General features: G+C 46.1%; 1 long non-coding RNA gene across 1 annotated transcript; it reads left to right on the top strand.

Moving 5' to 3' along the window:
- The first annotated feature begins 2511 nt into the window (after positions 1–2511).
- LOC131424292 (uncharacterized) lies at positions 2512–23594 on the top strand. Its single transcript, XR_009227062.1, has 2 exons — positions 2512–3127; positions 21434–23594. It is a non-coding gene; the product is annotated as an uncharacterized LOC131424292 (long non-coding RNA).
- Positions 23595–23851: the final 257 nt, after the last annotated feature.

Here is a 23851-nt window from a genome sequence, read left to right as displayed (position 1 = left end):
TGTGGGCGACTGAAGGAGCGCGGTGTAGGCAGGACAGTGCCCTGGTAGGCTTCAAGTGGGCTGAGCTGGTCTGGTTCTCTGTTCCTTAAGACTCAGTACAGGTCACGAAATGAGCTCTGGGCCATAAATCAGGGCACAAGAGTTTGAGCCTCAGCCCTACTGATCACCTGTTCAATGGCCTTGGGTGACTCACTTGACCTCCCTAGACCCCAGGTTCTATATCTTTATCAGGAGGACTTTGGACTCACTTTATAGTGCCTGTATTTGTTTACCAGGGCTGCCAAAACAAAATACCAAACAATCTGAGAGTTTACACAACAGAAATTTGTTTTTTTCATACTTCGAAGGCTGGAGGTCCAAAATCAAGTTTTTTTTTTTTCCCCTTTATGCCCATCTGGGTCTTGATTTCCTCTTCTTGTAAGAACCTGTTGGTTCAGAGCCTGCCATAAAGTCTTGGTTTTCAGGCAATTCCTTCTTTAGAAGACCTGCCTCCAAAAATAGTCATGCACTGAGGTATTAGGAGTAAGGACTTCAACGTAGAACTTTGAAGGGCAAACAATGCAGCCCATAAATTTAGACGATCAGGAGAATTACCCAGAAGACTTAAAAAATAAGTCTCTACCTCGAACCTGCTGTCTCAGAACTGGAAGACAGAGCCCTGGGATTTGTCTTCCTAAGAGCTTCCCTAGGTAACAGGTGTATTTGGCAAAAGGTGGGACTCTCTAGAGGGTCTCCAAGGCCCTTCATCATTGATGATGTTTGTGTTTAAGAACAGGACAGTCAGAGGAGGAAGGCATTCTAATATGGAAACTGTTTTGAGGAACAGGGAATGGGGCACAGGTGTGAAAGATGATGTCTAAGAGGTGCCCCCAAATCTTCCTTTTGTCTTTAAAGTACAGAATGATTGAAGCAGTTGTGGGAGAGGGAGCCAGCCCTCTCTGCCAGCCACACCCAAGATCACCAACTCTGCATTGGATATCTTTTGGTGTAGAGTAGCTGGTGCTTCTGAGTCCTGTGCTAAGGGATGTCCAGATGGCTGATAAAACGTAGGTGTGTCTGTGAGAGAAATCGCGTTTGAACTGATAGCAAAGGATAAAGAAGAGCCATCCTCCATGTGGGCAGCATTATCTGTTATGCAGAGTCACTAACAGAATAAAAAGACATGGGAAGGGTGAGGGCCCTGTCCGTTTGAGCTGGGGAATCCATCTTCTCCTCTGCCACACATGGATGCCTGTGGCCCTTAGAACTTCATACTGCACTGAATCCCACTACAAGCTTTCTTGGTGGTCAGGTTTGCAGATGGCAGATCATGGGACTTCTTGGTCTCCACGATCAAGGAGCCAATGTCTTTAGGAAATTTTGATCTCTCTCCCACCAAGAACAAATAGGAGACACACATATATATATATATATATATATATATATATATATATATATATGACATATATATATTTATATATATATTTATATATATATATTATATATATAATATATATATATATTATTTATATATATTTCTCTCTCTCTGTCTCTCTGTCTCTCTGTCTCTCTCTCTCACAGACACACACACACACACACACACACACACAAACACCCTACTGGTTTTGTTTCTTTTGGGATTCTAGAAAGCGTAAGGGAAGAGGTGCCAACTAAAGCAAGGGCCTCAAGGGTAACATTATGTTGAAAAGAGCATGGGCATAGGCTTTGAAGGTAAACAGATGTGGTTGAAGTCTCATTTCTGCCCCTTACCAGGTGAGGGATGCAGGGCAGGTAGCCTGGAGTTTCAGAGATTTGGTTTCTTTAGTGCATGGTAGGGTGGGGTGGGGGGGTAGTACTGGATGAGCTAAGTGTTCATGAGAACTCAACTAGAATGTCCTTGAAAGGGGCTGCCTTCAGTGCCTGGCAAGTATAGGACCCTGGATAACCAATCACTGTTCTTCTAAAAACAAGCATCCTCCTCTTTTTCTAGTCTATTTTTATCGCTTGTGCATTCACAGTTAGGTAGGGGGAGGGAGGGAGAGAGGAGACACAACAGAGTATCAGAGACAGAGAGAAGGACGAGGAAAGGTGTCAGGTCATAAGGGAAAGCAAATGCTACAATGTGACCCTCCAGATCTGTAAGAGTCCATGCTGTTTACAGGGAAGAAAAGAGATTGTTGGGGCTCACACTCATTTTCTAAGTTAAGCCAAAGATTTCTCCATCAAAGAGTACACTTCACTTGGCACTAAGCATAAATAAGAGGAGTGGCTCAAAGTTCAGTTTCTGCTCCACTTTTGTTATAACCTTTAACCCATCAGTTAGAAGAGCTAATATTTACATCTAGTAAATTGCTGTTTAAAACGAATGAATAATTTACTTACAAAGCTAGCTTGCAAAATTAAGAGTGAAGTTTAACTGTCCTCTCAATTTTCATGTCAATCTTATTTTGCAGATGGGAAAGGGGCCCAAAGCTCAGAGGGGAGTATGACACCTTGAAATGACAAAATTCTCCATGAAAACCCATGGAAGCTGGGAGAAGGGAAGGAGTGGAAAGATACAGGCTGTAGAATTAAGGGTGAAGGACCTCAAATTTGTCCAACAATTTTTCTCGACTTGTTTCCCATGTTGGCCTTTTCTCTGCAACTGGGTCATAGATTCCTTGAGGGAAGTCACCATGCCTGGGACATCTGCATGCCCAGTAGCACTCTTGTGCCATTGACACAGAGCAGATGGACAATGTGAGTGCTTGATGGGCCAGTGGAAGGGATGTGGCCGGGAAGGAAGTGAGAGCAGCCCTCATCCTAGAGGCTGTGCCTGGGGCCAGGCTGGACACTCCTGAGGAAGTGGACGCCCCCCATGCCTTGCTGATTGTGTAACTTAGTCATCAACGGGGACGTAGAGAAGTGAATCACTATGATGGAGGAAACCTAATGTGCTTCCCTCCCCATGGCCCCCTCCATGCTGCATGAGTGCTTCCCAGGAGCCCGAGGGAGCTGGTTACAGTTTAATTTTATTTCTTTTAATTTTATGAGTGAGAACCCCTGGGTTGATCAACATGAAAGGAAATGGTAATTTGTGAAGTTTCTTTTTCTTTCCTCCACACTCTTCTGGGTTGTTTACCTGAGGAGAAAGGGCCTTCTTTGCAAGGTAGGATATGCTGCTCAGCATATATTCTTCCGTGATTAATTTGCTTTATTTATTTATTAATCTCTCTCTTTAGTATTTTGGTGGTTCTCTTCCTTTTCTCTTTATGGATTTAATTTTACTGCAGATCATTCATTTTAGGCTGCTGTTTCTTAAGGGTAAGGACTCTATCCACTTGGTTAATAGTGCTGCTATGGCTGGATGCTCATGTCTTTCTAAAATTTATAAGTTGAAATCTAACCTCCAGCGCAATGGTATTAAGAGGTGGGGTTGTGGGAGGTGAGTGGGTCTTGGGTGTGAAGCCCTCATGATTGGGATTAGTCTCCTTGTAAAAGAGGCCTGAGGGAGCTTGTCCTCCATATGAGGTCACAGCCCAAAGGCACCATCTATAAACCGGAAGAGCAATCTCTTGCTGGGTATGGAATCTGCCAGCACCTTGATCTTGAGTTTCCCCATCTCTAGAATTGTAAGAAATACACTTCAGTTGTTTATAAGCCACCCAGCTCGGTGCATTTTGTCATAGCAGCCTGAATGGACACATTCCTTGCATTTGCCCTGGATCTCCCTCTGTTGTGAGCTCCGACTTTCAATACCCTAAAATGTTTTCAGAGGCTTATCTGAGCACTTTTCTTCCCCACCCCAAGGCTGCAGCTTCCTGGACCCCTTGTTCTGTTGAATGGCAGGTGTCCTGGGAGGATAGTGACCCTGACTCACTGCAGGGCCCTCCAATTGCCTCCTTGTCCTCTCCCTACAAATGGTGCTTCCCTCTCCCTCCTCTGCTCCTCACCTAGAACCAGGGAGAGAATAAAGGAAATGGGCTGCAGAATCAAGGAGGCCTGAGACCCAACTCCAGCTTCATGGCTGACCCCATTGACCAGGTCATTTTCTTGTTCATATTCAGCATTCCCATCTATAAAATGGGGAAACTTGTTGCAGGCTCTGTGATGGGGAAATGAAGGAGCATAGGATCATTGCTTAGCGTGATGCAAAGCAAGCCTTGGAAATGTTGCCTGGCAGTTCCCAGGCTTGGCGGTCTCTTCCTTAGACCTTCTGTCTTCTCTTTGAGCTCTCATCTAATGCAGCTTCTCTCCCTCTCATTTCATGTGTGCCTCAAGATAGGAATGGCACCCACCTAAGATGCAGCTCTAAAAATCCAGTTTCTCTGGGAGAAACAGTTTGTATTCGGGCGACTGAAAGATGCCTTTTGATCTCCAGGAAACCTTTCTACCACCCCCTCCTTTTCTAATTAAGTCCACTTTCCTTCAAGCCCTAGCATTTGAGATGAGTCAGAAACACTGCTTCTTATTCCACGGTATTATTTTTCTTTCTGTTTTAATTACTAGTATCGCAACAGTATTTTTCCGGTGGTTTCTCTTTGCAAATATATGTTATTTCAGTTACATTATGGTTTGAACAGCCTTTTGAGTGGAAGCAAGAAAATCTCACCACCATTTTCAATATGGTTTCTTTTTTTTAAATTTAATTTTATTTTTTATTAGCTACACATGACATTACAATGATCTTGGCAATTCATACATTTGAATCATTGGGGTATAATTTCTCATTTTTCTAATTGTACAGATTGCAGAATCACACTGGTCATAGAGTCAATATGGTTTCTGTGGGGAAATGTGGTGTCCATTTCCAAATAACCTTCTGAAACTCGAACATTTGGAACACAGCCTGTTTGTGAGTGGAAGGTGGTCTCTATGTCTTTAATTTTCTGAGAGCTATTTCCTATCATTTACTATGTTTCTTCAAACTGGTATATTTGACTGGCAGGGCAGGACTTTGTGGCCCAAAGGACTTAGACAGTGGAAATATGTCACACAGCAGGTCAGGGCACAGGTATGCAATCTCTTAACTCTTAGGCCACTGCTCTGTCCTTGCCTGGCAGACTCTATGGGGGTGCCCACTGAGATGACTCTCCATTGTGCATGCCACAGCTCTCCTGGGTTCAGCAGAAGGTGACCAGCTATGCTTGACCCCTAAGAATGGCCCCTCAGGCCCCTCCCACCTGCTCCTCAGCTCCACCCTCTGCATTTCCATTGGGGGAAGCTGCTCTCTGTAACCCCATGGGGAGACCTCAGGGCCTGCAAGACTGTGTGGGAGAAAGGATGAATATCCTACCCCTCTCCCCCTGGGCCACTAATGGATTGCTGCAGACACTAAGCTGTGTTGGTTCATTTAGTTAACAGCTATTTGCCAAAGACCCATCACATCACTGTGCTAGGTGCTGAATGACACAGCAGGGGGCAAACACGAAGGAGGCCCCTGCTTTCAGTCTCTGGGGAACACATTTAGCAAATCAGGCACAAAAATGTAAGGCGCACTCTCAGGGCCAGGATGTGGCTGTGGGAGCAGGCAGCCTGTAGAGTAGAATCAGAATCTCTCCTTCTGAGATTGGAGTTTTCACTTAAAAAGTATTATTTAGACTCTCTGTGCCCTGCACTGTGCTAGTCCCTGTGTTCAGTGAAGAAGGAATTACCTTGACCTTCAAAGCGCTTGCAATTGAGTAAGAGGGGCAGACACTGTGTAAATCAATGTTTGCTCTATAAAAGATCATTCCCCCAAAAAACCCAAAGGCTGAATGTTTTCTCTAATATGTGGATGCTAATTTGCAATAAGGGGGGCAGGGACTAGAGAAGAATAGAATTACCTTAGATTAGGTAGAGGGAAGTGAAGGGAGGGGAGAGGAGGGGATGTGGGGATAGGAAAGATAGTAGAATGAAACAGACATTGTTGCTTTATGTATATATGTGACTGCAAGACCAATGTGATTCTACAATAGGTATACTCAGAAAAATGAGAAATTATATCCCATCTATATATGATATATCAAAGTGAATAAATACAGCCTACTGTCATGTATAACTAATTAAATAAAAAAATTTTAAAAATCATTCCCAAATTTTGTAGTTTTAAGCAACAAACTTCTGCTCTTTCTCATAGTTCTTTTGGTCATCTAGAAGGTTCTCTGGTTTGGGAGGGCCTGGTTAGTGGCGGTGGTCAGCTTGCCCTTGGCTGGGACTGGGGGTTCCAGGCTGGCCTCACTCATGAGCTGGCTGGCTTAGGGAGCCTCAGCCAGGTGGCTTATCCCTGAGCAACATGGTCTTCTTATTGTCCAGGAAGTGGGACTCTTCATGTCTCAGGGTTTTAAAGACCCAAAGCACTGCAAGCCTCAAGGCACAAGCACCTTTTAAGTCCTTACTTGCATAGGGTTTGTGGTCTCAGGCCTGTTAAAGGAAGCCGATGGATGGCCAAGCCTGGAGTCATAGGGGAGGGAACAGCACGAGGACTCGACACTGTTAGGTGTGAACATATTGTACGCCATGCTGCTCCGCTCCGCCACAGACATTCATGAGAGCATCAGCACAGTGTGGTAAATGTGCAGAGAGATCGAAGCAGAGCCCACGGGACCAAAGTGGGGGAAGGACTCACATGGGAGAAAGCAGGACAGGCTGCTCCGCAAAGGCAACTTTCCATCTGGCTGATGACAAAGTTTGCCAAAGAGAGGGCACGAGGCAGGCATTGGGTGGGCTGATGGCGCATCTCAAAGGTGCAGGCGAATGGGGATTGCTGCAGCTGGTCTGGGGAACTCAGTTCTCATCCTGCCTTTTCCAGCCATTTCCCACCCAAAGATCCCACATTCCCTCATTTTCATATAAACTGTGATTTCTGAAACATTGAGTCACTCTCTGATTCTAACTTTTTTCAGTATTTCTAAAGCCATGTTATGAAAAAATGAATTGGTATAATCTGTTTACTGAACTATCTGACCTTATCGGGGCACATGGTTGAATATTTTCTTGGAAATCCCATTACTACCTTCAAGGCTTTTGGTCTTTTAAATATCTCCCTTAAATAACATCGGGAAAAGTCTAAAAACTATCTGCCCATTTTCAACCATAACCGCTTAGCTTATCTAGGAATGCAGGGAATAATGCTATATGAAGTGATCTCTTTGGGATTATTGTATAAACATCAAACCTAACACATCACATTACACATCTGTTTAATCATCTACAGTCTCTCCAAGTAGATGGGAAGCTCTGAGAAGGCAGGAACCAATTTTATACATTTATTCTTTGAATTTCTAGGGCTTAAAAAAGTGCCTAGCAAATAGCACACACCCTATCCAAGTTGTAGGGTGGAATAATGAATGTAACAACATTAACAGATAGAAAACAGAATACTATGAAAAAGGCATTCAGGATAAACTGCAAACCTAACTCAGGATAAAACTGTTAATATCGTAGAAGAGACAGATATTTCCTTAATTTGATAAAAACACATCTACCTCTAGCCCCAAGTCAAGATTATGCGTAATGTGCACACTGCACAACATTCATGTTGAAGTCAAGAAAAAGATAAGGATGGAGGTTTTTACTCGTGTAATCAAATAAGAGAAATAAATAAATGGTTCAAATGTTGGGGAAAAGAAGGTAAAGTTATTAGGTTTCATGAAATCAATACCTGGAAAAGCCAAGTGAACCAAGTTAAAACTGTTACAAACTATAACATAATACAGAAAAGGCAGATCAAAAGCTATATTAAAATATCAGAAGCCTTCATACATACAAATAACCAGTTGGAGAATAAAAGGGAAGAAAGACACTGCTATGGGGGTAAGCAAAATGATAATGAACAAACAAAAATGTCACAGAGCTACGAGAAGCAGAAGAGTGTGGTGCTGACACGTGGCTAGAAAGATCACTAATCTATCTTAAAAGATCCAAGACCAGCACCAAAAGCATGGGGTGACAGTGACAATGGCAGCCTTCACATGCCAGGTTTCCTGCTCTCACCTGCTGTGCTGTGCCGCTCTTTCTTGCTATAGGTACATTTGAAATAAATGGTGGCATAAAGTAAATTCTTCAACAAATAACGTTGAAACAACTTTGTAGTTATCTGGAAAACAACGTAAAATCTGACTTCTAAAGCATCCCTTCTCCAAAATAAATTCCAGAAGAACCAAAGATGGACCAGGAAAGATTCCAAAAAAAAAAAAAAAAAATATAGGAATTTTCTACTGCTGTTAACCATCTCAGAGTGGGAAAGGTCTTTCTTGCCTTCTTAAAAATGACTGGAAAATTGGACTACCTAATTCTAAAAGGTATCTTCATGATAAAATAAAAAAAAATAAGTGAGCTAAAAAGTAAAGGACAGAAAATAAAATATTTGTGACACATTACACCTATAATGTGTGCCTAAACACCAAAAAACAGCCTACAAGGGCTGGGGTTGTGGCTCAGTGGTGGAGCTCTTGCCTAGCATGTGTGAGGCACTGGGTTCAATTCTCAACACCGCATGTGAATAAATGAATAAAATAAAGGCTCATCAACATCTAAAAAAATAAATAAATAAAAAGCCTACAAGTCCAAAATATGAGGAAAAGAAATGAAGAGTTCACATCAAATGATCTCTAAATATTAAAATATACCAAATCCCACCCACAATAAGAGAAAACCAAATTATAGTTATAATATATATCATAAAACAAAATCCAAAATGTGAGATGATACAATATGTTAAGCAGGTGTTGAATAAGGGGGCCTCCAAACTTCCGCTGGTGGGATACAATTCATATGCTCTTTTCCAAAATGAGAGGCATGCGCCCCTGGGCTTAACAATTTCACTTGTGGGAATTCAGCCTGCAAGTACATTTGCAGGTGTGCATGGTGGTGTTTGCATCAGGCTCTTTACTCATCATTGTATATAATAAGGAAAGATTGTGGATAACTCAAATGCCCATTTGCAGGGGCCTGCTCACTCATGATGATCACCATGATCTGTCTCCGTTCAAAAGGATGCAGAAGATTTTGGTGCTGATATGGAAGCATCACCATGAAATATTAAAAACCGCAAGATTCTGAGTAAGAGGGACAGACATTGTATCAGTCAATGTTTGCTGTAAGAAAAAAATGAAGACTCTCTCTCTCTCTCTCTCTCTCTCTCTCTCTCTCTCTCTCTCTCTCTCTCTCTCTCTCTCTCCTTGTAAACCTATAGAGGATATCTCTAAAAAGACATAGGAGGAATAGCTAACAGTAGGTGCTTTAGGGAAGGAAACCTGGGCACGGGGGTAGAAGGGACACTCACTTTCACATTTTGCACCTTTAATATTTTAAAACATTGCTCTATAAGGACACTCACTTCTATATGTGACCTGGCAATGACCACCACACCCTAAGTTCTCATGAGGGTATCAGACGCTCACTTCTACTGAGGATGAATGTGTTTGGGTTTAAGAACTGATCATAGGGAATGCTGTATGAAAAGTAAAGAAAGATGAATGAGCAGGTATGGGGAGATGCTCACGTGTAACTACTGCTGGGATAAGAAGAACAGGACTTTGTAGAGGAAAAGAGATAGAACCAAATGACCTTAAGTAAAATAGAAAATAGAAACAAAATATAAATAATACTAATAGAAAAAAAATAGGAAATGTGTTTATTTTATTTTATTTTAGATGAGCTATTTGTCTATACTGTCTGTATGATACTAAGGAGTCATACAAGGTGTGGGGTCATAACAATCCATTGTGTAGGACGGTCCCCCTGACTGCAGACCATCTGTCATGCCTGGCCCTGTCTTCTAAATGTCAGTAGCCCAGTGGCAGTCTTCAATAATGACAGCTAGAAAACACCCCACCAATTTTGCAAAACCGTGCTGAGAAGATCCACTGCTTCTTTCAGGTCTGAAAGACTCAAGTCAGCATGCCTCCTGCTTCCCTCCTTCCCCAGACTCCTCCAGTAGACTAGGAGATATGCTTGTCAGAGCTGGCTGCTGATAACAGGGCATATGCTGCCCTTCTGCACCCAGGTCTACCTTGCAAAGGGGCAGGCCTGGGGAAGACGAGGGAGGCCTGGGGGATGGAGAGAAGGGTCGAGGATGGGATCTGTTTTTGCTGAGGAGTGGATGTATTGTGAATGGGGAGGAGGTAAACGGTGAAAGTTTGGGGTTGCATGCCAAAAACATTAGTGGGGAGCTGGGTGGCACTGACCCTGGAACATGTTTTCCCTGTAGCATGTGGCCACACCTGCCATGACCACTGGGCTGGGATCTCTGAATGGTGGACCCTGGACTTGGGCTCATGCCTGAAAGAGGGGCTTCCAAACAGGCCATGTTTGGGGAAGGGTAGTCTCTAGTTAGAAAGACAGCCATAGGAAGTAGGTCAAAGAGGCATGAGTTCTTCCTCCAAAATAGGGCCACCATCTGGCTGAGGGGCTCCTGCTTCCTCACCTGGCTGATTTGCCCTTCCCTGGTCTGCTGATGAAGAAGGCCTGCAGAATCTGTTGTCAGCAGCCAGCTCCTGCCTGGGTGGGCCCTAAGTCAGGCATCCTGGTCTAAAAGGCTATAGTCAACGGTCTATCCAATAATGGAAAAGAGTTCTATTGAAAAATGCAACATCTGTGTCCTGTGCTTGGGAATCCTGGGGCCCATTATGGCCTCCCTGACCCTACAAAGGTCTGGAGTTTGCCTCAGTTCCTTCAAATCCATCCAGCCTGAGACGTGGCCCACACCTCTCGACTCTTACTCATAGGACTGCATTGCCAATTAAAAACAAGTCATACAAACGAAATTCAGTGGTGGTAGTTAAATTCAGTTTCGTGCCCAAGCTAAACCCCATATCTTTTCCTTACCCTCTGCCCCGTCTTTTCCTGTGGGTCGAGGAACTTCCAGGGTGGTCTGGGGATAGGCGCCCACTCTACTTTTTCATTTCTTTCTCTCTCTTGCTCCACCAGGGTTGCAGTTTAAAGGTGTGAATGGACACAGGGAGAGGAAAACACCTGCTTACCCAATTGGGGTTGACCATTGGCGTGGCTGCCTGGCGTCAATGCCTTATTTTGGCAGCTGTCGAATAGTGATATCTAACAGGGCACAGGAGTTCTTTTGGAGGCTTCTGAGGCCTCTTGCTCCCCATTTCAGCTCCTTCTCTGGATGCCCACCCCATGATCCTCTTATTATTGGGTCCACTCACTTAGTAGGTCTCCTATTTTGGACCAGGTAAGGCGGACACTTGCATAGTATACTTTGGTTCACAGAAACGGCCACTTCTTTGGCCATTACTAAATGCTGGAGTCTTAGGTAGCCCACTGCCTCTCTCCCTCTCCTCTCCTCTCCCCCATGCAGTTGTCTGTACTTCTGCTCAGGTAGTGATGGAGCATTTTAACAGGTAATTGACACCCGCCTTGGGAATGTAATAGTAATAGTGATAGCAAATGTTTACATAGGCCTTACTGCATGCCACGCTCCCTTCTAAAGTGTCACCCATGTGTCTTAGTCAGCTTGCCATCATGAAATTCCTTAGCCCAGGTGACTTAGAAACAGAAATTCATGTTCTTACAGTTATGGAGGCTGGCAGTTTGAGATCAGGGTGGTGACAGGTTGGGTTCTGGCGAGGGCGCCCTTTTTGGTTTGTAGACAGCTCATGGGGTATCCCCTGTTATCTCAACTTTACCGGGGTGTAGAGCTGTGGGAAGCCTGGGTGCCATCATCCGGGTGACACAGCTGGGCGGCAGCAGAGCTGAGGCCTGAGCACAGGTAGGCTAGCATCCTCAGCCATGATTGAAACTTTGTGCTGCTCTGAACCCCAGCATGTGCTGCTGCTTTGGTCACAGCCATTCTCAGCCAGTGCCCCCCATCCTCTGCTATATCTTGGGCCTGAAATGTCCCCCAAAGGCCTGTGTGTCAGAGGCTTGGTCCCAGCTTGGCAGTATGGGCAGGTGGTGGGACCTTAGGAGGCGGGGCTTGTGGGAGGCCTCCGGGGCTTACCCCTGAAGGGGATGGCGGGATCCAGTCCCTCTCTCCCTCTCTCTCTGTCATACCTGACCATGAGGTGACCAGGCCTCCTCCATGATGGGTTGCCGCCACCATCTGCCAAGCCTTCACTGGCCAAATGGGGCCAGTCTGCAGGGAACTGAAAGCTCATACACTCGGGGCCAAAATGAACTTTGTAGAAGTTGATTATTTCAGGTATTTGAGATAATAGGAAGCTGATTTGCATGCTCCCTACCCTCATGGGAGGGGAGTAGAAGGCTACAATATACCTCAATAAACTGGTAACTCAGGACTCCCGGGCTAGCCTCCCTCCTGCCATGGCTCATAGGAAGCAAAGGTGCTCAGGGAGGGTGGCAGCAGAGTCACTTGAAATAGACACGTGTGTTTCTCGTTACCCGATGGGGTCTTGGTTGTTACTTCTGGGGTCCCAGGAAAAATTCCAACGTCCTGCTACATCTGCATGGCAGAGAGCAGGGCTGAAAGTCAAGCCCCGAAAACCGGCTCTATTTACTGGAGGTAACAGAGACAGGAGAGCACGTCGACTTGACAAGATTCAGAAAATTCAATTACATGTCATTCCTCTGCTCAAAGCTCCTAAATATCCCATTACCTGCACTCTACGGTCCGAACTCTTAATCTGGTTTCACCCTATTTTTTCCCAAGTACTTCCTGCCTCCGCCCAGAGTGAAGTGTTCAGTCCAGGCCAGCAGCTCCGCTCAGCCACTTCAGAATCACTGTTTTCTGTCCCCACTTTAAGACTGTGTGCTTCAAATGAGCTAATGGATCTGAAAGGCTTCTAAGTCGCATGTTGTTGTACACCAGCCACCCAAACCAGCAACTTCAGTGGCTCCGTTTATAAAACATCTCAAATTACTCCTCATGGATTCCCTCTGAGTTGGAAATTACTGTTCCCATTTAACAACTGAGGATGCAGAGTCTCACCTGGTCAGTAAGAGCCTGAGATGTTAGCAAACGCAGAGCTTCTGAAACCAAATTCTATGCTCCTCCTGTTAGTCTCTGGAAAGCGGGGGAGGGTGGAAAGGAAGAGGGAGCAAAGAGGAATAGGAGACACTGATCATCTCTGATTTTTGTGGTTGGCTTAAAGAATGGATGAACTTCTGGGAGGGGGGAGCTCAGCAGCCTCTGGATGCCTCCATTTATGAAGGCCATGCGGGAAACTCATGGCTCTTTGGATCTCTGGGTGAGAGAACTTTTATTTCTATTGATAAACACAGGAGAGAGAGAGAGAGAGAGAGAGAGAGAGAGAGAGAGAGAGAGAGAGAGAGAGAGAGAGAAAGGAGTGGAGGATGGAATCTCTGAGGTTCAGAGTGCAGGGAAGATAAAAGCTTGTAGGGCACTCAATCACTGCTTCTAACGGTTGCCAAACACCTCCATCCTAGGATGAGGTCTCCTCGGGTCTGGCAAGCCTGTAGACACGACCCTGGCAGCAAACATTCTCTGGGCTAATCACTTCTCATGGATTATCTCAATTAATCCTCCTCCCAACCACCCTCGAGGTAGGTGTTAATATTAGCCACACTTTACCCAAGGAGAAAGCTCTACACAGCTGTCCTTGTCATCCGTCCTTTAATTACTCTGAATACAGCTGGTTGTGCAGATGTGTTCACAGTCAACTTCCATTGTTTCATGTGAGGAGATGGAAACAGAGAGTCAGGTTATGGCAATTCATATAGAGATGACTCTTGGCCTTGGGTTTGAAAACAGTGGTACAGGACATCTGGAGAATTCCCCATGCAGTTTGTAGAAACCTGATGAAGGTATCTTGTGATGCTCTGACCCCAAAAGGACAAGTGTGTGTTTTGGGGAGGTGTCAGTCAATGTTCTTCCTCTTATCAGTTTTTGATGCTGAATACGACTCTGATTACCTCTCAGTACCAACATCCGTTCTTCTTCTCTTTTCCTGTCTTCTCACACTTCTTCTCAACATTAATGCTGACAACTATCACTAAATAGAGGATTCCCCTGCACCAGGCTTCAGGTGCATGTGCCCAAGCCTCAGCAATGCCCTGGGGGACATGAGGTGGGGTGTGTGTATGTGTGTGTGTGCTAGAGTTGGTCCTACCAGTTCACACAAGCGGATTGCTCGATTTTCAGTAATCCAGTGAGCTGACTGTTAAACAGAGCTGTTACTAAAAATAAAATTATATGAACTTGCAATTAAACAACATACATTAAACGCAACAAAGCCATTAAATATTTATCAGCACACCACTGGAAGTGCCATTATCTTTATTTTACAGATGAAGAAACTGAGGTTTGTAATAAAGCCCGTGTAGCGTGGCTGGGAAGGGGCCAAGCAGAGGGGCAAATCCAGGTTGAGCTGTCTCAAAGAAGCTGGCCTAAGGTAGCTGCGTTGTACCCCCATCCTGCTGTGGGAGTGGGGGAGGCTGAAAGACTTAGTTCTACTAGGTCTGGGAATTGAACTCAGAGGCACTCGATCACTGAGCCACATCCCCAGACCTATTTTGTATTTTATTTAGACAGGGTCTCACTGAGTTGCTAAGTGACTTGCTTTTGCTGAGGCTGGCTTTGAACTTGTGATCTTCCTGCCTCTGCCTCCCAAGCCTCTGGGATTACAGACAGGTGCCACCATGCTTGGCTCCACTAAGTCTTGATCTGGTCAGTAGGTGAATTGCTACTGCCACTCCCAAAGAGAGACTGTGATAGCTGATTTGTCTCCTCTACCTATGGTTAAAAAAATCATGCCTAAAGTTTGCCTGCTGCCATGCTGGGAGAGCGAGCAACAGGTACCCCTCCTTGTTATAAACACTCACTCATTTTCTCTGGAAACTTTTCTGCCCGCTGGGCAATAACACACCAGAAATGTTCAGAGCCACAAAGCCTCATGCTTAGCAGAGAAATCCATCTATTAAAAGAAAGAGGGCATTCCAACTCTTTGAAAAAGGACAAGAACAAGTGAGGACTATCTCCAGGAGTGGTGGAAATGGTAAGAGAAAGCAAAGAGGAGGTGTCTGGAGATTCTTCTCTGAAAAGCTCCAGATCCATAAATATATCCACTGGAATGCAGGACAAAACATAATGTATAAAAGATTGAATAGAAGATATATTATGCTATTGCATAGCAATCCTGTCTGCAGGAATTTATAGCTTCGATATATTCCCCATTAAAAGTGGTTCAGCTAGCCGGTAGAGAAGCTCAATTCATCTCGCATCTGTTGCAAGCCATCAATATTATGGTTTACCCATTTAAACTGGAAATGGGACCAAATATTTGGGCTATTTATAATAAAAAATATGAAAATCTTTGTATTGGTGTTCATCTCCTAACTTCTTCAGTTTAATCAGAAGTTTGTTTACATAGAGCTCAGAGGAAATTTCTCACCTGTGAAATTGCTAGGATCCAAGGGGCCGTAATGAGAAATAATCATGGATCTTTCCCCAAAGAGCTGGGCTTGTCCTTCTCTCTTGTTGAGTAGCAGCCCCAATAAAGCCCCTTAGTCCACAGGAAAGGCCAGAGGGGCCTTCCACCCTTGCATTCAGGGTAAGGAAGGCTGGGCAGGCTGCAAGGTAGAAACAGGTATGCGTATGAAGAGCCAGCTGTGGTTGTCACACTGGAGGCCACCATACCTGGGACAGTCCCACACCATGAGAAGTTGTGTGCCTTGGCTCTTTTTAGAACGGTGCTCCCCAGTGCCCTCTCTCCTGCTCTTCTACCCTGAGCTTTTACCTCAGTTCCAATATCTGCCTTTGACCCACCTCTCATGTTTGAGCTTCTTCCATCTATTTCACTTGGCCCTGGAATCTTGACACTAAGCCCTTGAATTCCAAGGAACCCATAGCCCTGAGGGAGAATCCCACCAACAGCTTGGGTTGTCTGAAATCCACAATGGCCCTGTGAGCCCCTGTCCAGGGAAGGATGAAAATAAGGACTAATTTCTTCGCTCATCTGTGCCTCGACCCTTTGGCCTCCATTCCATATACTCATTTTGGAAGGGTCCTATCTGGGCAGCGCCTTCCTGCCAGAGGCCTCAGGTCAGAGGTACACAGGCAAAAGTCCCCTCCTCTGGGGCCATGTGCTCGCAATGTGGCCTGGGCGCTCCTGAAGCCCTGAGCTGGCAGGGTGGAGAAGATCCCCCAGCTCAGCACTTGGCCTCCTTGTGTCTTCCTCTTTGAGATCTGCAGGGTGGCATTCTGCCCTTTGTACCTGTGCCAAGGGCTTTCAGGGCTATTTTTAAAAGCTCACCACATTTACTATTTGTGCCACTCGTTTTGGTGGTTAATCATCACTGTCTGAAAGAGTCACCTCCTGACAGTTCCATGTGCACAGAAGCTGTGGTACAGTGGCGAAGCAGGGTGGCCTGTGGACCTGGGCAGGAGGGTCTCAGGCCTTTATGACCAGCAGCCCCAGAAGGAGAGTCAGGCCAGCACACAGACACGTGTAGGGTGCGTGTGTACAACAGCCAGGCTTCAGCCTTGGTTTCCCAGCGTAAAGTCTTAGCAGAGTCCCTTGGCCTCTCTGAGTATCCTTCTCCACCCCTGTGCAGGAAACCCCTGCTTTAGGCAGGCCAGGACTGCGGCCCATGTGGTCTCCCAGGCAGGGACAGGATTGGAAACATACCCTTGGTTTCTCTGTTCACATTCACTGTTCCCTGGCTAGAAAGATTAGGATAAAGATTACTGCTCATGACTGAGCATGTTTTTCCTTTTAGATCAGCCTTCTCAGAACAGGGATCTATTTTCTTTTACCATTTGTACCACCATGCAGGCTGCTTGGTGCTTGGCTTGTGCAGAGCTGGGGACTCTCTTCCAGCTGCTGGGGTGCCCTGAAGGGCTGGCTAAAGAAGGGTCTGCCGAGGGGAACTGCTTCTCCTGGGTGGGAATAACTAATAAGAGGCCCCATCTTGGTCCGAGGCCCAAGTCCAGTGCAGACTGACCATTAATAAAGCTGAGATTCTGGCCTGCCCTGGCTCTATTTGTCAACCGATCAGAGCCTAGAAAGTGGGAGTCGATATCCCCCCAAGCTCGATGAATACTGACCTGGTAGGATGGCTGTGTGGGTTAAATAAATCACCCTGAACAATTCCTTCAATAAACACTGGCCGTTATTTAAACATATGGACAAACTGAGTGACTTGAGAGGTCATCTGGGTCGACCATCTGATTGCAAACCCTGCCTTCCAAGAAGTTGGTCTCTGGAGTCCCCGGTGTTCTGAGTGTAAATAGTTACCATCTTTTATTTTCTCAAAGCTGTTTTCATTTCAGGGTATGCAATTTATTATTTTATACATAATAAATGGATAACATTTGTATGAGCTAGGCATTCTCCAGATGACAAAACTAAAGCACAGAGAGGGTGCTTAACTTCCCCCAGGCGGCTAGGCTGGAAAAGGGCAGGATTTATAATCAGACCTAGATGAGTGCGCTCCAGTGTGGATGCTCTTAATTATTCAGGAGGCTGAAGTCCTGGCCTCTCCTTTCACTCTGCCCCACCACATATCCCAGGGCCTAGCAGGGGCCACCCACACCCTCTCCATGGGCACTGAAAGACTCTGCTGTCTGGATGACAGGACAAAGGAAAGAGGAAGGAATTTTTATTCTTTAAGCCAATATCCCCTGGCCTCCAGCAGTCCCTGTGAATCCCTCCCTGGAAGATAGAATTGACTAGAAACTTAGCTTCCAGACACTACGTGTAGAATATTTCTTGCTATAAACTGGTTATCAGCACTTTCAGCCAGTCAGAGATTAAGTATTTACTGGATTTCTCCGCTGCAACCTCCCTCAAGAAAGCCTGCTCTGTAGTCCAATCCCGAGCACGGCCCATCTGGGGGTAGCGAAGCAGCTGATGGAGGGGAAAACATAGAAAATGAAGATGAATAGGCTCATCTGCTCCCTCCTGAACACGCAAGGAAGGGTGGGTGCCAGGAGCCACCTTGTGGGGTCCTCAAGGTTGGGTTATCGCCCGTAATAGAGTGCAACGTGTGCAACACACATGTGTCCATGTGTTGACAGTGGAGGTTGGCTTGTGCCCACGCGTGCACATGCCTGTAACCCATGGGGCATCTGCATACACACCTATGCCCGTGCACAGGAGGCACGTAGGCTGGGTTATGAGGACTTGAGGACGTGAGCTCTTCAGCTGTCCTTGCTGCCACTCGATCTTTGCACTTCTTGTTGCTTTTGGGGGAGCTGGAGATGGGCTGAGGGTCTGTCTGGGCTAGAATCTTAATTGGAGATGTGCAGAGGGATTCAGTTCTAGAAATCTCCCCCCCCCCTGCTTATTAAATCTGTTTTTAGCTCTGCTTGCTTGTGGAATTACAAGACTTAAAGAGAAACCTTGAAGAGGATGCTCTTGCCAGTGTTCTGAAGCATGCAGCAGCTCCACCTGGCCCTGGCCACCTCTGACCACTCACCCCCAGTGAGGCCGGCCATGTACTGACCCACGCATGGGCGCCTGCTCTGGCCCCTGCCTTCTCACATGTCATTCCCCACACCCGAACACTTACCTCAATCCTGGCCTCCGGTCTACATGCTGATCATCCTGACATGAGGACCTATGTTTAAGGTGTCCACGCTCACGGAGTTTTGTCTGACCCCAGCAGCTCTCTTGATCTTTTCCTTCTTGAATTTATTGGCTCCCTACTGTTTAGAGTTCTGAATATGTTGTCTTACAGTATTGGCTTTCTTGCTTGACTTAAGTAAGTTCTGTCTACTGAGAATGAGGGAAGAGAGATGCTTTAGAGACTAGCTCATGAGACCATGTGAACATTACAGTGGAGAAGCCAGAAGCATCACCTCAGTCCCATCATTAGGGTCAGCAGGCGGGGTCACCTTGGTAGTGTGTGTCCTTGATGTGACAAGGGCAGCTCTTTGGCTCTGTGGTCTTCCTCCCCCAAACACCTAACAGTCCAGTCATGAGGAAAGTATCAGGCAAATCCAAATTGAGGGATATTACACAAAATACCTGACTTGTGACCCCAAACTGTCAAGGTCATCCAGAACAAGGAAGGTGTGAGAAATAGTCACAGCCAAGAAGAGTCTCAGGAGACACGTGACTTACCATAATATGGGCTCCTGGATGGGATCCGAGGCCATTAGGTGAAAGCCAATACAATCTGAATCAAGTAGGGACTTTGGTTAATAATAATGTATCAATGTTGGTTCATTAGTTATGACTAATGTACTGTAAAACTTAATAATAGAGGAAACTGGATGTAGGGTAAATGGGAACATCTTTCTGACATTTCTTTAAAACTGTTCCAAAGTAAAACAAAAAAGTTTATTTTTTAAAAAGCACAGTAAAAGGCTATGGAAGAAGAAAACAATTGTTAGCATGGACTTAATAGAAGTTGCACCAAAAGAGATATCTGTGGTACAGAAAGAAAGAAGATAACATCCATCTAACCGCACAGAGCATCCTAAGTGTGAGCTTCTGTCCTGGGCACGTTAAGACACCTTGTCATACTGAGCCCTCAAACACCCTCTGAAACAGACATCAAGAGGTTCTTTTATCCTTTTCTTTTCTTTTCTTTTCTTTTTTTTAATAAAAGAATAATAGACTCAAAGACTCGGTGACTTGGTCAAATCCAGAGTGTCAAGTGAAGACCAGGCTTCTAGTTCATGGCTGGGTGGTCCTAAAACCAGGCCTTCCCCACCCCTGCAAGACACAGCTTTGAATCTTCACAGCCGTCTTCCTCAACAGCAGAAACCATGGCATGGATGTTCCCCACTCGTCTCATTATTATTCTTCCACATTATTGGACACTTAATCTGTGCCAAGTTAATATTGCTGATTAAAGTAGATGAAATACATTACAAAAACTAGTATATTGCAGGCCCACAGGGGAATAAAAGGCTTTTGTTTTCTATTTATGTATTTTAAAAAAACAATGGAAATGAGCTAGGGAGGCTTCTTCTCCTGTGGAGGAACTTGGTCTTGGATCAGCTTCCTGTCTACCGTGAATATTTATGTTCCTCCAAATTCGCATGTTGCAACCCAATCCTAATGCAAAGGTATTAAAAGGCAGGGCTCTTGGAGGGTGCTGAGTAGTACCTGAGTGACCCAGTTGGCTCCTGTACCTTGAGAGGTAGCATCCAAAACACTGTCTGTGAGAAATGAGTCCTCAACAGACACAGATCTGCTGATTCCCTGGTCTTGGATTTCCTAGTCTCCAGAACCGGGAGAAAAGCATTCCTGTTGTTTGTAAGTTACCTTCCTTGTGATATTTTGTAATAGCAGCTCAAACAGACTAAAACACTGTTCAGACTCTGTAGTTGAGAATTCAGGTCAACCCCATCTTGTTTTCAAAATGTCTTATAAATATATACCAGGCCTCCCCGACTGCACTCTAGACTTCCTGAGAGTAGTACACGCTGAACTACACCCAACCTGTCCCTTCTACAGGTTGGGTGTAGCTCAGCATGTACAACAGGGCTCATTTTCTGCATTATCCTGCTGGTGAGACCTTGGAGCTGACGATGGGTCAGGGATTACATGGACAACATTTAACAGGCACCAGCCAAGCAGAATGAACACTGGTCTTTGAAGATGAACTGCTCTGCTGCTGGTTGGGTGCCAGGCCTAGGTTATCTGAGGTTATCTGAGCACTCAAGAGCTGTCATGGTCCAGTTAGGCTGCTAGAAAGAACCACAGGGACCAGGTGGCTTATCAACAACTGTATTTCTCCCGTTGTGGAGGCTGGGGAGTGCAAGACCAAGGCCCAGCAGACTCCATGTCTGGTGTGGGCTCACTTTTCCAAAGAAGGTGCCTTCTCACACAGCAGGAAGGGCCACCGAGGTCTCTCAGCCCTTTCTTCATAAAGGTTCCTGCCCTGTTCATGAAGTCCCCACTCTCTTGGCCTAACTACCTTCTGGAGGTCCCACATCCCCATCACCATCATGTTGAGGGCTTGGATGTCACATACAAATTTAGGGGGAAGAGGGAAAACCCATACATTGAGGTCACAGCAGAAACCATGACCACCAGGAGGGCCCCTGAATCTGAAAACTCCTCACCTTGCCCTTTACCTTCGAGTGACAGCAGGCCTGGCAAGGCAAGGGTGACATAGAGCCAGGGCAGACTGTGAAGTCAGACAAACATAGTCTTGAGTTCCTGCTATGACATGCTTGATGCCTATCTTTGTGTCACAAGGCTAAGTTGCTGTCATGGGTGACCCAGCGGGTTGATTGATTAAGGCCCAGTTTCCTTACTAGAGGACGGCTGGGGGTGAATGAGTGAAATGGTGACCCAGCATGCCTGAGAGCCACAGTGGTACACACTCTTTCACATCAAGCGTGGCTCCATTTCCTTGCCTGAGAAACTGGGCAATCACGTCTGAAAGGAAGTGAGGAGAACTAATCAGAAGTCACTTTGTTATTTGCCTACTCTGCAGAATGTGAGGGAAAACTCTGCCACACAGTAGGCGCTAGGTGCTGCTGATGGTGTGGTGTGTGCAGCTCCTTCAGGACCTGGGGACCTTGTGTCTGCGTTCAGAGGGTGCAAGCCTCTGCTCTCCCTGGAGCTAAGTCTGCTCTGTCCCTGCTTTCTAGCTGTACAGAGTTAAGAAGAGGATGATCTGAAGGATGACGGTGGCCTCTGAGCAGAGAAGGGCAATTACCGGAAGTAAAGATGCCGAATCTTACAGTCTCAGAAGCCATGTACCTGTGGTCTTTTCACTTCTCAATCTCCTCTACAATGACAGTGACTACAAGAGCTGAGAGAGACACCTTGGGCCAGTCCATGTAACAGAAGGTGACACTGAGGACCAGGAGAAGAGCATCCGCTCTGGGTCAAACAGCTAGTGCCAACCAGAGCCCTGACCCTGACTCCCAGCCTGGCTGCTCTCCACTGACCCTGCCTCTTTCCTCTTCCTGGCATTAGACACTGGAGAAATGGATTGTAACCAGATGTCAAATGGGGTTCTCCTGTTGCCCCGGAATTGTGGCCAGGGTCCAAGGCTGAGTGCAAGCAGTGGGACGTTCCTGCCTGTAAGTACTGAGAAGACCTGAAGTCGGGCTGCCGGATGCTGCAGGGCCTGCTGTGGGGGCTGCAGTACTTCCCGTGCTGCTCCTGCCTACACCCCTTCATGGACATAGGGGAGGAGAGGGGAAGGGGAGGAGCATGGCTTCCTTCTGCTCAGAGCCAAGGGAGGGCAACTCGGAGAGAATCATGCATGAAGACAGGGTCCCTGCAAGGAGGCCGATGGGCGTTTCGTGTCCAGTTAGTATCTGCTTATCCTGAAGCCTGTCTGATTGGTGCTTGCCTGGCCCAACAGGAAGATATGGGATGGCAGAGAAATGGTGGAGAGCCTGCACTCCCCCCATCTGCAAAAGATGAAGATCCTCTGAGTCCCCCAGCCTAGAAAGGGGAGGTCAGGGTGGGGAGACCTGTGTCAGGAGCTATGAGGGCAGGAGAGAGGATGAGCCAGAAGTGGAAGCCCCATCCAGGGTAGGAAGAGTGGGGGGGGGGCCCATAGCACTGCATAGGCCCTTCCTCCACACCCAAGCCAGCACTGTGATGCCACCACACAGAAGAACCAGGGGCAATAATCAGAGAAGATGACCAGGGGTGAAGAATCAGAACATAGTGAGGTATGGTACTGGGGCAGGAGGCTAAGGAAGGGGGTGTCTCTACTGAGGATACCCCTCATTCCTGACTATTCCTGGGACTATGGTGCTGAGAAGGAGAAGAGGGAGTGTCAGAAGCCAAACTATGTACCCAGTGCTACATGGGTTGCCAGATAAAATACAGGATGCCCAGTTCAAGTTTAGTTTCAGATTAACAATGAATACTTGTCAGGATAATTATATCCCAAATACTGCCTGGGACGTACTTATCCTAAAAAAAATACATTTGGATATTTTTATTCCATATTCAATATCATTGAATATGAAATTGAAAATAACATTTGTACTTGCTAAATCTGCTAACCCAACCTTCTCTGTCCCCAATACTAATTCATGCATGTGTCCACATCACATATACACCCTGCTCCCCCAGGCTGCTGTAGCCCTTTGATCTGAGTTTGAGACTGAATCTTAACAACTAAGGAACTGTTCTAATAAACCAAAGAGGCTGGCAAGTTAAGAAATTGGGCCATGATGTCATTAAAAACTCTGCGGCCCAGTGAGAAAGTTGAGGTTTCAGGAAAAGACAGGTGGGGGTATGTATTAGAAAGCTAGAACTGTTTGCTGGTTTTGCCCCTGAGCATTGACCAACTACGCTGTCCTCCAGTCTGAAGTTACTCTTCCCAGTTCTTCTGGCTTGCTTATAAGGTGTCACTGTCTTTTCTGTCAGGGGCCTTATCTCTCTGTGGATCCTGACCGTTATGGTTTGGATATGAGGTCTCCCCACAAAGCTCACGTGTGAGACAATGCAAGAAGGTTCAGAGGGGAAGTCATTGGGTTGTGAGAGTCTTGACCCAATCAGCAAATTAATCCCCTGATGGGATTAACTGAGTGGGAGCTGAAGGCAAGTGGGGTGTGGCTGGAGGAGGTGGGGCATTGGAGGTGTGGCTTTGGGGTATATATCTGTATCTGGCAAGTGGAGATCTCTTTCTGCTGCCTGATGATCATGTGAGCTGCTTCTTTTGGTCACACTCTTCTGCCACGATGTCCTGCCTCACCTTGAGCCCCGAGGAATGGAGCCAGCCTCTGATGGTCTGAAACCTCTGAAACCGTGAGCCCCTAAATAAACCTTTCTTCCTCTACAGTTGTTCTGGTCGGTCCTTTTAGTCACAGCAACCATAAAGCCAACTAAAACACTAACCAAGTGGCTGAGACAATGTAGCTGTCCCCTTGTGGGACTGAAGCCTTCTACTGGTTTCTGCATTCCCTTGCATCACTGAGATGACATGCATTTCCCTTAAAGCAGGGGCTGGAGCTGCAGGAAAGGGTCAGGTGGAAGCCAAAGGCACCCTAGGCCAATGACCATCTCACTCTTGATTAACCTTATTCAAGGCTTAAATG

The sequence above is a fragment of the Marmota monax genome, unplaced genomic scaffold (genome assembly GCF_021218885.2).
Source record: "Marmota monax isolate L192 unplaced genomic scaffold, Marmota_monax_Labrador192_F-V1.1 WCK01_AAM20220418_F8-fsc00040, whole genome shotgun sequence".
NCBI lineage: Eukaryota > Metazoa > Chordata > Mammalia > Rodentia > Sciuridae > Marmota > Marmota monax.
Note: the sequence above shows the minus strand (reverse complement) of the source record. Positions and strands in the feature narration are given on the sequence as shown.